This window comes from Eschrichtius robustus, chromosome 10 (genome assembly GCF_028021215.1).
Source record: "Eschrichtius robustus isolate mEscRob2 chromosome 10, mEscRob2.pri, whole genome shotgun sequence".
NCBI lineage: Eukaryota > Metazoa > Chordata > Mammalia > Artiodactyla > Eschrichtiidae > Eschrichtius > Eschrichtius robustus.
In genome coordinates, this window is record NC_090833.1 from 89023040 (window position 1) to 89035778 (window position 12739).

The window sequence follows — 12739 nt, forward strand, 5'->3', positions numbered from 1 at the left end:
TTATTTTGTTTAAAGGAAAGGTAGAATGCATATTAAAGGCTTTAATTCCAGAATTTAAATTTTCAGAATTGGCAACATTTTTACAATGAATATATATCACTTTATAATCAGAAAAAAGACCATATCAAAACATGACCAAGAAAGTTAACTTTGATACTAAGTGACTAGCATTAGCATCTAAAAAGTTCTGCTAGTGTTTTTAACCATAAACTGTTAGTAATCTGTTTCTTTTAAGAAGGCTTGGTATTGTTGAGTCCTATATGATACATGTGGCAAGTTGTCTGTCTAGCTAATAATGACAGCTCTGATCATATATAAAAGAGAATCAGAGATTTCGGCTTCTCTACTAAATAGTTGTGACCATGTACTTAATCTATCTGTGCCTCTGCTCCCTCATCCCTAAACAGGGGATCATCCAATTTCCCAAATAAGTCTAAGATGTTTAAGTAATAGGGACTTCCCTGGTGGCCCAGTGGTTAAGAACCTGCCTTCCAGTGCAGAGGACTTGGGTTCGATCCCTGGTTGGGGAACTAAGATCCCACATGCTGCGGGGCAACTAAGCCCACGTGCTGCAACTACTGAGCCAATGCGCTCTGGAGCCCGCACAGCACAACTAGAGAGAAGCTCTCGTGCTGCAACTAAGACCCGACGCAGCCAAATAAATAAATAAATAAATAAATAAATATTTTTAAAAAGATGTTTAAGTAGTAACAGCAGGAAGCCCTCTGGAGCAAAAGTAGAGCCTGTGGCCTCTGGAGATGACCTTGTTTTGAATGCAGCTCTGACACCAAAGAGCAGTGCAACCAACTCCCATCACAGAACCTCCATATGCCTCATTGTCCCCATCTGTAAAATGTGAATCATAATGGTGGTGAATCTCAAAGGGCTGCTGTGAAGATTAAAGGAGTTAACAACTGTAAAGTGCTTAGCACAATACTTAGTAAACAATAATAGTATTAATAATATTCTGTACTAATCTTGTTCATAGAATATTTTATCAATAGATAACCCTCCCACCAGCCAATGAAGTGGACATTACTATCCCCAGTTTGCTGGTGAGGGAAATGCAAGTTAGAGAGGTGAAGTGACTTATTTAAAGTAACACAGCTAATAGGGAACCAGCCAGAATTCAGACCCAGACTCTGGATTCCCCTGGTGATTCTGGCAATGTCAGGGACAAGCAGGGCAGAGCAGAAGGAAATGGGGTGGGGAGCTGGGCAATGGTGTGGGTCTACCCTGGCTGCCTGGGGCTGTGGCAGAACATCGGGATAGGATCTGAACTCCTATTCTTCCCTAACCCCCATAACTTTTCCAACAAGGGATGGAGGGTGGGAGAGCTTAGGCTTTTCACTGGGAATCTATAAAGTTAGAGAAACAGTAGAAGCCTCAGAAAGGAAAATGGGAGCATACAAGTTGGTAGCCTTGGCCTGAGCCTTAACTAAACAATACTTCCATAATGACGGAGAGGATGGGCTAAACTGGGGAGATGGTAAAAGAGGGAGAACAGCTTCCCCAACCCCTGGTATACAGGGGCAGGGGGCCAACTTGCCATGTGGGGATTAGTCAGTCTCTTCCCTACCCACACAAAAAGTGCAGGGAGTTCTGCTCCATGACCTTCCTAATCCCCTGAGCCAGGGTTGACTCTGTCTCAGTGTCCACAGGGAAGGAGGAGCCCCAATTCCAGAAAATAGGAATCCTAATTCCAGAAAACCAAACTACAGGCATGGAAGGCAGGAAGAACTCCAGGGACTCCACATGGTGGCTGGAAGAAGCACAGGATGGGGAGGGGAGGCAGAAGAGTACTACAGTTTGTTATCAGCTGATTTGGGAAATTAGTGTCCTTTTATGTGATAAAATACACAGACCATACATGTACCGTTCACTGAATAATTATAAGGTGAAATCTGTAACCAGCATCCAAGTCAAGAAAACATTAGCTGCAGCTGCCTCTCCACCCACTACAGTAAGTTCCCTACATATGAACCTTCAAGTTGAGAATTTTCAAAGATGCGAACATGCATTTGCATGTCCAGTCATGTAAGTTAGTTCACGTGTCTGGTGTACATTGTCACGGGCGTGCATCCTCTACAAGTGGTTGTGCTTTTGTGTACAAGCTGGAGCTAGATCTGCAAGAGGATGACTTCACTGACCTCCTTGCTGTGCAACACAAGGAGCTTACTAATGAAGACCTGATAGAATTGGAGGCCCAGAGAAAGGACAAAGAGAGACAAGAGGAAGAATAACTGAAGAACTGAAGAGCTTCAAGACGCAGGAAATGGCAAGGGGATTTTCTTTATTTGAGGAGGCAGTTAGTTTTTGAGGCACAGGACCTGAATGTAAAATGGTACACAAAGGTTGCAGCAGCCGTTCAGAATGCAATCAAGTGCTACCATGTCATCTATGACGAGAAAAAAAGAGCTACTACCCAGACATCACTGGATCATTTTTTGAAGAGGGTAGATAGAATTGAATCCAGCAAGGAACCAGAACCTATGCCATCAGCGTCAGGTATGAGTGAAATTGCAGCTTGCCCTCTGCCTCCTATTGCTGATGATCCTTCAGCTCTATCGTCTCCCATCTCCTCTCCCTCCTCCAGTCAGTAACTCTTCTTGCCTGTTCACTCGATGCCAGCCCCTGTATGCCGCCTGTTGTATACTGACTACTGTACTTTTCAAGGTACTGTACTGTAAGATTTAAAATGTTTTCCTTATTTTTGTGTTTGTCTTTATGTATTATTTGTGTGAAAAGTATTATAAAAGTATTATAAACCTATTACAGTACAGTACTATAGTATAGCCAATTGTGTTAGTTGGGTACCTAAGCTAACTTTGTTAGACTTATGAACAAATTGGACTTACCAACGCACTCTTGGAACGGAGCTTGTTTGTATGTAGGGGACTTACTGTACTGGGAAGTGAGAAGAGAGCATTAATGACTAAGGTCCAGATCACATTCTCCAGTGGATGATGTGGTTCTACAGGCTGTCTTCTGGACACATCCCCAGCAAGGGGGAGAGCAGGTAACGTCAGATCCACAAATCACTGGCCTGTGTGTCCTGGTCTCCAAGGAATGATCTTGTGGCTATCTGATTGAGGCTATATTTAATGCAAAACTAATCAGAAACTAAAAAGATTTCTTTAAGGGTCAATGAAATCTCTAAATATTATTTCTAAGGAAAAATACTAAATTTTTTTTTTTTAAATGAAGGATTACAAAGGATTACAAAGGCAGAATAATTAAACATTATCATGGCAATACAAGTATAAACAAACAATTCAGTAAAAACAAAGAAATCAGAAACACATGAGAAAAGGATGCAGGAGCCAACTTGAAGGGCCTCTGTAAGTTGGCTTACAGTTACATGTATAAGACAATTTGAGCATCAGAGGAATTAATATTAAGAATTGTAACCTGGTAAATTAAGAATCCATGAGTCTACACTGACATACTGACATATGTATACATACACACAAATAAATAAATAGAGGAGTGTTATGGACTAAATCGTGTGCCCCTAAAATTCATACGTTGAAGCTAACCCCCATTGTGGCTGTATTTGCAGATAAGACTTTTAGGGAGGTAACTAAGGTTAAATGAGGTAATAAGGGTAGGGTCCAAATCCGATAGGGGTGGTATCTTTATAAGAGTAAGAGACAACTCTGTACAGTGGAAAGGCCATGTGAGCACATAGTGAGAAGGTGGCCATCTACACACCAGGAAGAGAGGTCTCACCAGAAACCAACTCTTATGGCACATTGATCTTGGACTTCTAGACTCCACAATTGTAAGAAAAGTAATTTCTGTTGTTTAAACCACCCAGTGTGTTGTATTCTACTATGGTAGGCTGAGCAGACTAACACAGGGAGAAAGGAAAACCTTTTCTTACCATAGAAAATCTATTGATAAAATTAGATGGAATTTTAAAAGTCACTATTTGGCAGCCAATACAATAATTGATTTGGGTTAGCAGCATAAATAAATGGCAAAACTAGTGGGTGAAAATTTGAGGATTACCAGGATATTTATAGCTTAAAACTATCTTCCTGCAGATAGTTACTTTTACAAAAGGTTAAATGGTAACCTGATGGAGAAACTTAGCAAACATCACCAGTACTGGGACTAGTTGACAGCGTGCTTCCTGGTGTGATATACTGAGAACTCAGCATCACTTCTGTGGTATTGCTGCCAAAGGTGCATAACCTGGACCTAATCATAATGAAACATCAGACAACCCCAAACTGAAGGCCATTCAACAAAATATATAACCAAATTTTCAAGTATGCCAGTGTCACAGAATACAGAGAAAGGCTGAGGAACTGTTCCATTAAGAGAGACTAACTACATATGACACCAGAATGCAGTGCATGAACTTGGATTTTCTTTTCCCAAATGTACATTATTGGAGTAATTGGTAAAATATCAATAAAATCGGTATATTACACAACAGAATTTTATCAGTGTTAATTTCCTGATTTTGAGAAATATACTGAGGTTACATGAGACGATTCCTTGTTTTTAGGAGATACACACTGATGTATTTAGGAACAGAAAGACATCATGTCTGCACTTCTTCTTCAACACTTCAGGGAAAATTATGACTCTACATCCACCTATCCATCCATGCTTCCATCCATCCATCTATATGAGAGAGAGGGAAAGAAAAAGTAACTGTAGTAAAATGTTAACATTTGTGGAATCGGTGTGAAGAGTATCCAGCATTCCTGCAGCTTTACCATAAATCCAAAGTCACGTCAAAATTTTTTAAAATTAGAGAGAAAAAGAGTTCAGAAACATACAACTTATTCATGTTTACCACATAAAGAAACCATAATAAGACCATGGATATTTGTAGTCCTCAAGGAGTCAAACCCTGCATAGCCTTGTGAGTATCAGAACTCTCTCTGTCTGACCTCTGCTTGTTATTACCACTAAATGAGAACTTACTTTCTCCTACTGTATTTAAAAAGTCCTTCCTAGGACTTTTAATACACTGGCACATCTTGGATTAAATGTAATCAGTGTAGAGGCAGGAGGATAAGGTACTCTTATTGGCCCATAAGGGTTATTGGTCAACTCTGCTGCACAGGGCAGGATCTATTATTAGAAAAATATGTAGCAGTACTGAGTAGACATTTGCAGTATCACCACAAATAAGTTATTACAAAATAACTTATTACAAAAATCCAATGTCCATAAACTGATGATGGATTTTTAAAATGTGATATATCCATACAATGGATATTATCTGATCATAAAAGGGAATAAAGTTCTGATACATGCTACAACATAGATGAACCTTGAAAACAGTATACTAAGTGAAAGAAACCAGACACAAGAGGTCATATATTGTATGATTCCATTTATATGAAATATCTGAATATGCACATCCATAGAGATAGAAAATAGATTACTGGTTGTCAGGGGCTGAGGGGAGAGGGTAATTAGGAGTGATGGTTAATGGGTATGGGATTTCTTTTTGGAGTTATGAAAATATACGGAAAGATGACATACAGGGGTCAGTGGGTAATTCAATTTAATGTATTTCACACATTTTATATGGAAGACACATCAGACACCATGCTAAATTTCCAAAGGAACCTACCTGTGCTGGTAATATAAAAGCTCATGAAGTAGAAATACTTCTTTCACACAATGGTACAATGAATAGTTTATTTAATCATGGAGGAAACCTTTCCCCACTAGTTTCACAAAACTTCCTCAAAGATCACACTGGACATAGCTAAGTCACAAGAACACTCTAAACAGGTCAAATGTAGAAGTGTGTATTTCCATGATTAGCCCAGGTTAATCTCTGCATCACCTGGAGAAGAGGTGACTCTGACAGTGAAGAAGAAGTAGGAGATTGGTCTTGGACAGCCAACCAACTCAATCTGTTAAAACCACATACCGTTTTTTTCAAAGTAAATTCAGAAATATTGATGATGGTGGTGGTAATAATAATACCTAACATGTATATAACATGTCATGTGCCAGGCATTCTATATTTGGTTTAGATAGATTAATTTCTTTAATTCTCACAATAATCATATGAAGTAGGTGATATTATCTCCATTTTGCAGATGGGGAAACTAAAATACAGAGTTTTGGATTCCTACCCAAAATATCCCACAAGGATCTGGGATTTGAGCACAGGTCATCTAGCTGTGAGTACATGCTCTCAGTCACTATATCATGTCATTGACACCTGGAAGAAAAGAGCATAGGACACTATATGACACAATCATAAAAAAGTACAAATGCAGATGCTGCATGGCTTACACAGAATTAGAATTCACACAATCCAATCTATGTAGGCATTGCACTAAAGCATATCAGGAATATGGAAGATAGAGATATTTTTCTTATTGGGCACTAGTGTTCCCAGCTGCTCTTAAAAATTAGTCAGGCTTGTTTTTCAAATAACTGTGTATTTGACTTTTTTATACTTTATATAATGACTCTTTATACTAAATGCATTGTTGACCCTGAGACAATGCAAAAGTTTACAGAAAATGTTATTTGTCTTCTTTGCTGAAGAGGTAGTTCAGTAACAATGGCTTTTCCTATACACACATTCCAGAAGACAAGAGAAATGGGATGCAGAATGACATTTTGAATTTTTCAAACATCTCCCATAAACAATGTATTTATTATTGAGAACTAAATGGGAAATCAAGGCTTATGTCATAATAGTTACTAATCAAAGGGCACATAATTCCTACTACTAGGATGTGGCTCTAAAACATGTATCAAATGGACAGCTGTTAAGTGGCAGGCACACATCCATACTTACATACACAAACACTACAGAGCTCAGAGATTATTCACATATACATTTAATGCTCTAATTCTGATTACATATTTTCTTCAAGCTTCCTACCCAGTAAATGTCTGCAAATACTTTGTCATGTTATTAAAAGATTTTATATTACATATGAAACAAAAGTTCTGATATAATTTCTAGGTAAAGGTTTTTACTCACCTTACCCAAGTCGATAGATTTCCCTCACAGTAATCACTGATAACGAAGTTTGAAGGTTTGTTGAAAACTCTGACACCGGCAAAACCCTTATAGTCTTAATTATCTGATATTCAATGAGATATAATTTATTGGAAAGGCTTTCCTATATACATCGAAATGTTGGATTTTCCCCTGGTATTTATATCTCATTAATAATGAAGAATTGCAGATTAAAGCTTATGATCCTTAAGGATGTTGTTAGGAGTTCTCCTGTGTGATTTTTCTGATACACACTGAGTGATGACTTCAAGCAGAGGTCATATTCATAGGATGCACTGACTGAGGGATGGTTACATAATAAGGAGACCCAAACCTGAAGGAGCTCAGCAGCCAACAGGTTTATTTTCATGTCACCCAAAACCCAACTATGTACACATATTGGAGTCACTCTTGGACACTAATTTCTTCTATCTCATACTTATCCATTTTCTGCTCCTGAGTCCGAAGGTCTTCCTAGGGATAATCTCCATTTCATTTTGACAAGGAATAGCAGAGAACATGGGCAATTTCAAGGGATGTCTTTTACAGAAATTGTCACTGACCCCACATGCCACTAGTCAGATGTAAGTGACATGACCTCACATGGATGAAAGAGTGATTGTGAAATTTAAAAGAGCTGTGAGCTTAGGAGGATGAGGAAATGGTTCTTGGTATCAAATCAGTCAGTATGTGACATATGGGAATTATCCATGTGTAAGTCAAGTTGAGCATTGATATCTGATAGAATCTCCCACATCTATTACCTTCAGGTTTCTTTTGTGTATGTTTTAAGATACATATTTTCTGCCCCACTAAGAAAGTTGGCTTTTGGCTAATGGTTATCCCACATTAAATTCTAGGTTTTCTTCAATGTATGATTTTCTGATGTTCAATAAGGTTTGAGTTCCCATAGAAAATTTTCACATTTGTATTACTTTCCGAGGGTTTCTCCACAATGTGAGTTTACGAGGGTTGGGTTGACACAGAATATTTCCCATATTCATTACCTTCATCAAGTTTCTTTCTGGATAAATACTCTCCCATTGGAGAACAAAAGGCCAAAATATAGATCCAAAAGCCAAATACATATTACAATGGTAGGATATCTTAATTCTTATTCTTTTTTTTAAAGGTTTTTTTTTTTTAAACAACTTTATTGGAGTATAATTGCTTTACAATGGTCTGTTAGTTTCTGCTTTATAACAAAGTGAATCAGTTATACATATACATATGTTCCCATATCTCTTCCCTCTTGCAGCTCCCTCCCTCCCACCCTCCCTATCCCACCCCTCTAGGTGGTCACAAAGCACTGAGCTGATCTCCCTGTGCTATGCGGTTGCTTCCCACTAGCTATCTATTTTACATTTGGTAGTGTATATATGTCTATGCCACTCTCTCACCCTGTCACATCTTACCCCTACCCCTCCCCATATTCTCAAGTCCATTCTCTAGTAGGTCTGTGCCTTTATTCCCGTCTTGCCACTAGGTCCTTCATGACCTTTATTTTCCCTTAGATTCCATATATATGTGTTAGCATACTGTATTTGTTTTTCTCTTTCTGACTTACTTCACTCTGTATGACAGACTCTAACTCCATCCACCTCACTACAAATAACTCCATTTCATTTCTTTTTATGGCTGAGTAATATTCCATTGTATATATGTGCCACATCTTCTTTATCCATTCATCCGATGATGGACACTTAGGTTGCTTCCATGTCCTGGCTATTGTAAATAGAGCTGCAATGAACATTTTGGTACATGACTCTTTTTGAATTATGGTTCTCTCAGGGTATATGCCCAGTAGTGGGATTGTTGGGTCGTATGGTAGTTCTATTTTTAGTTTTTTAAGGAACCTCCATACTGTTCTCCATACTGGCTGTATCAATTTACATTCCCACCAACAGTGCAAGAGTGTTCCCTTTTCTCCACACCCTCTCCAGCATTTACTGTTTCTAGATTTTTTGATGATGGTCATTCTGACCGGTGTGAGATGATATCTCATTGTAGTTTTGATTTGCATTTCTCTAATGATTAATGATGTTGAGCATTCTTTCATGTGTCTGTTGGGCATCTGTATATCTTCTTTGGAGAAATGCCTATTTAGGTCTTCTGCCCATTTTTGGATTGGGTTATTTGTTTTTTTGTTATTGAGCTGCATGAGCTGCTTGTAAATCTTGGAGATTAATCCTTTGTCAGTTGCTTCATTTGCAAATATTTTCTCCCATTCTGAGTGTTGTCTTTTGGTCTTGTTTATGGTTTCCTTTGCTGTGCAAAAGCTTTGAAGTTTCATTAGGTCCCATTTGTTTATTTGTGTTTTTATTTCCATTTCTCTAGGAGCTGGGTCAAAAAGGATCTTGCTGTGATGTATGTCATAGAGTGTTCTGCCTATGTTTTCCTCTAAGAGTTTGATAGTGTCTGGCCTTACACTTAGGTCTTTAATCCATTTTGAGTTTATTTTTGTGTATGGTGTCAGGGAGTGTTCTAATTTCATACTTTTACATGTATCTGTCCAATTTTCCCAGCACCACTTATTGAAGAGGCTGTCTTTTCTCCACTGTATATGCTTGCCTCCTTTATCAAAGATAAGGTGACCATATGTGCGTGGGTTTATCTCTGGGCTTTCTATCCTGTTCCATTGATCTATATTTCTGTTTTTGTGCCAGTACCAAACTGTCTTGATTACTGTAGCTTTGTAATATAGTCTGAAGTCAGGGAGCCTGATTCCTCCAGCTCCATTTTTCGTTCTCAAGATTGCTTTGGCTATTCGGGGTCTTTTGTGTTTCCATACAAATTGTGAAATTTTTTGTTCTAGTTCTGTGAAAAATGCCAGTGGTAGTTTGATAGGGATTGCATTGAATCTGTAGATTGCTTTGGGCAGTAGAGTCATTTTCACAATGTTGATTCTTCCAATCCAAGAACATGGTATATCTCTCCATCTATTTGTATCATTTCTAATTTCCTTCATCAGTGTCTTATAATTTTCTGCATACAGGTCTTTTGTCTCCTTAGGTAGGTTTATTCCTAGATATTTTATTCTTTTTGTTGCAATGGTAAATGGGAGTGTTTTCTTAATTTCATTTTCAGATTTTTCATCATTAGTGTATAGAAATGCAAGAGATTTCTGTGCATTAATTTTGTATCCTGCTACTTTACCAAATTCATTGATTAGCTCTAGTAGTTTTCTGGTAGCATCTTTAGGATTCTGTATATATAGTATCATGTCATCTGCAAACAGTGACAGCTTTACTTCTTCTTTTCCGATTTGGATTCCTTTTATTTCTTTTTCTTCTCTAACTGCTGTGGCTAACACTTCCAAAACTATGTTGAATAATAGTGGTGAGAGTGGGCAACCTTGTCTTGTTCCTGATCTTAGTGGAAATGGTTTCAGTTTTTCACCATTGAGGACAATGTTGGCTGTGGGTTTGTCATATATGGCCTTTATTATGTTGAGGAAAGTTCCCTCTATGCCTACTTTCTGCAGGGCTTTTATCATAAATGGGTGTTGAATTTTGTTGAAAGCTTTCTCTGCATCTATTGAGATGATCATATGGTTTTTCTCCTTCAATTTATTAATATGGTGTATCACGTTGATTGATTTGCGTATATTGAAGAATCCTTGTATTCCTGGAATAAACCCCACTTGATCATGGTGTATGATCCTTTTAATGTGCTGTTGGATTCTGTTTGCTAGTATTTTGTTGAGGAGTTTTGCATCTATGTTCATCAGTGATATTGGCCTGTAGTTTTCTTTCTTTGGGACATCTTTGTCTGGTTTTGGTATCAGGGTGATGGTGGCCTCATAGAATGAGTTGGGGAGTGTTCCTCCCTCTGCAATATTTTGGAAGAGTGGGAGAAGGATAGGTGTTAGCTCTTCTCTAAATGTTTGGTAGAATTCGCCTGTGAAGCCATCTGGTCCTGGGCTTTTGTTTGTTGGAGGATTTTTAATCACAGTTTCAATTTCAGTGCTTGTGATTGGTCTGTTCATATTTTCAATTTTTCCTGGTTCAGTCTCGACAGGTTGTGCATTTCTAAATTAAAGATGAATTAAACCGATGGAGAGATATACCATGTTCTTGGATTGGAAGAATCAATATTGTGAAAATGACTATACTACCCAAAGCAATCTACAGATTCAATGCAATCTCTATCAAATTATCAATGGCATTTTTCACAGAACTAGAACAAAAAATTTCACTGTTTGTATGGAAACACAAAAGACCCCGAATAGCCAAAGCAATCTTGAGAAAGAAAAACAGCTGGAGGAATCAGGCTCCCTGACTTCAGAATATATTACAAAGCTACAGTAATCAAGACAGTATGGTACTGGCACAAAAACAGAAATAAAGATCAATGGAACAGGATAGAAAGCCCAGAGATAAACCCACGCATATATGGTCACCTTATCTTTGATAAAGGAGGAAAGAATATACATTGGAGAAAAGACAGCTTCATCAATAAGTGGTGCTGGGAAAACTGGACAGCTACATGTAAAAGAATGAAATTAGAACACTTCCTAACACCATACACAAAAATAAACTCAAAATGGATTAAAATCCTAAATGTAAGGCCAGAGACTATAAAACTCTTAGAGGAAAACATAGGAAGAACTCTCTTTGCCATAATCACAGCAAGATCCTTTTGACCCACCTCCTAGAGAAAGGGAAATAAAAACGAAAATAAACAAATGGGACCTAATGAAACTTTAAACCTTTTGCACAGCCAAGGAAACCATAAACAAAACGAAATGACAGCCCTTAGAATGGGAGATAATATTTGCAAATGAAGCAACTGACAAAGGATTAACATCCAAAATATACAAGCAGCTCATGCAGCTCAATATCAAAAAAACAAACAACCCAATCCAAGAAGAAGATGAAGACCTAAATATACACTTCTCCAAAGAAGATATACAGATTGACAACAAACACAGGAAAGGGTGCTCAACATCACTAATCAATACAGAAATTCAGGGACTTCCCTTGTGGCACAGTGGTTAGGAATCCGCCTGTTAATGCAGGGGACATGGGTTTGAGCCCTGGTCTGGGAAGATCCCACACACTGTGGAGCAACTAAGCCCACGAGCCACAACTACTGAAGCTTGTGTGCCTGGAGCCCGTGCTCCACAACAAGAGAAGCCACCGCAATGAGAAGCCCGCACATCGCAACGAAGAGTAGCCCCCGCTCGCCGCAACTAGAGATAACCTGCACGCAGCAACGAAGACCCAATGCAGTCAAAAATAAATAATAAATAAATAAATTTATAAAAAAGAAAATAGAGAAATGCAAATCAAAACTATAATGAGGTATCACCTCGCACCTGTCAGAATGGCCATCATCAAAAAATCTACAAGCAATAAGTGCTGGAGAGGGTGTGGGGAAAAGGGAACCCTCTTGCACTGTTGGTGGTTGCACTGTAAATTGATACAGCCACTATGGAGAAGAGTATGGAGGGCCCTTAAAAAACTAAAAGTAGAACTACCATACGACCCAGCAATCCCACTACTGGGCATATACCCTGAGAAAACCATAATTCAAAAAGAGTCATGTACCACAATGTTCATTGCAGCTCTATTTACAATAGCTAGGACATGGAAGCAACCTAAGTGTCCATTAACAGATGAATGGATAAAGAAGATGTGGCACATATATACAATGGAATATTACTCAGCCATAAAAAGAAACGAAATTGAGTTATTTGTAGTGAGGTGGATGGACCTAGAGTCTGTCATACAGAGT

The 12739-nt window shown here is 38.3% G+C and overlaps 1 long non-coding RNA gene across 1 annotated transcript in view; it reads right to left on the reverse strand.

The window, feature by feature from the left end:
* Positions 1-2278: 2278 nt before the first annotated feature.
* LOC137770089 (uncharacterized) overlaps positions 2279-12739 on the reverse strand; it is a 34938-nt gene continuing 24477 nt past the window's right edge. The window contains exon 4 of the long non-coding RNA XR_011075123.1: positions 2279-4638. This is a non-coding gene — a long non-coding RNA (uncharacterized lncRNA). The remainder of the gene's footprint in view (positions 4639-12739) is intronic.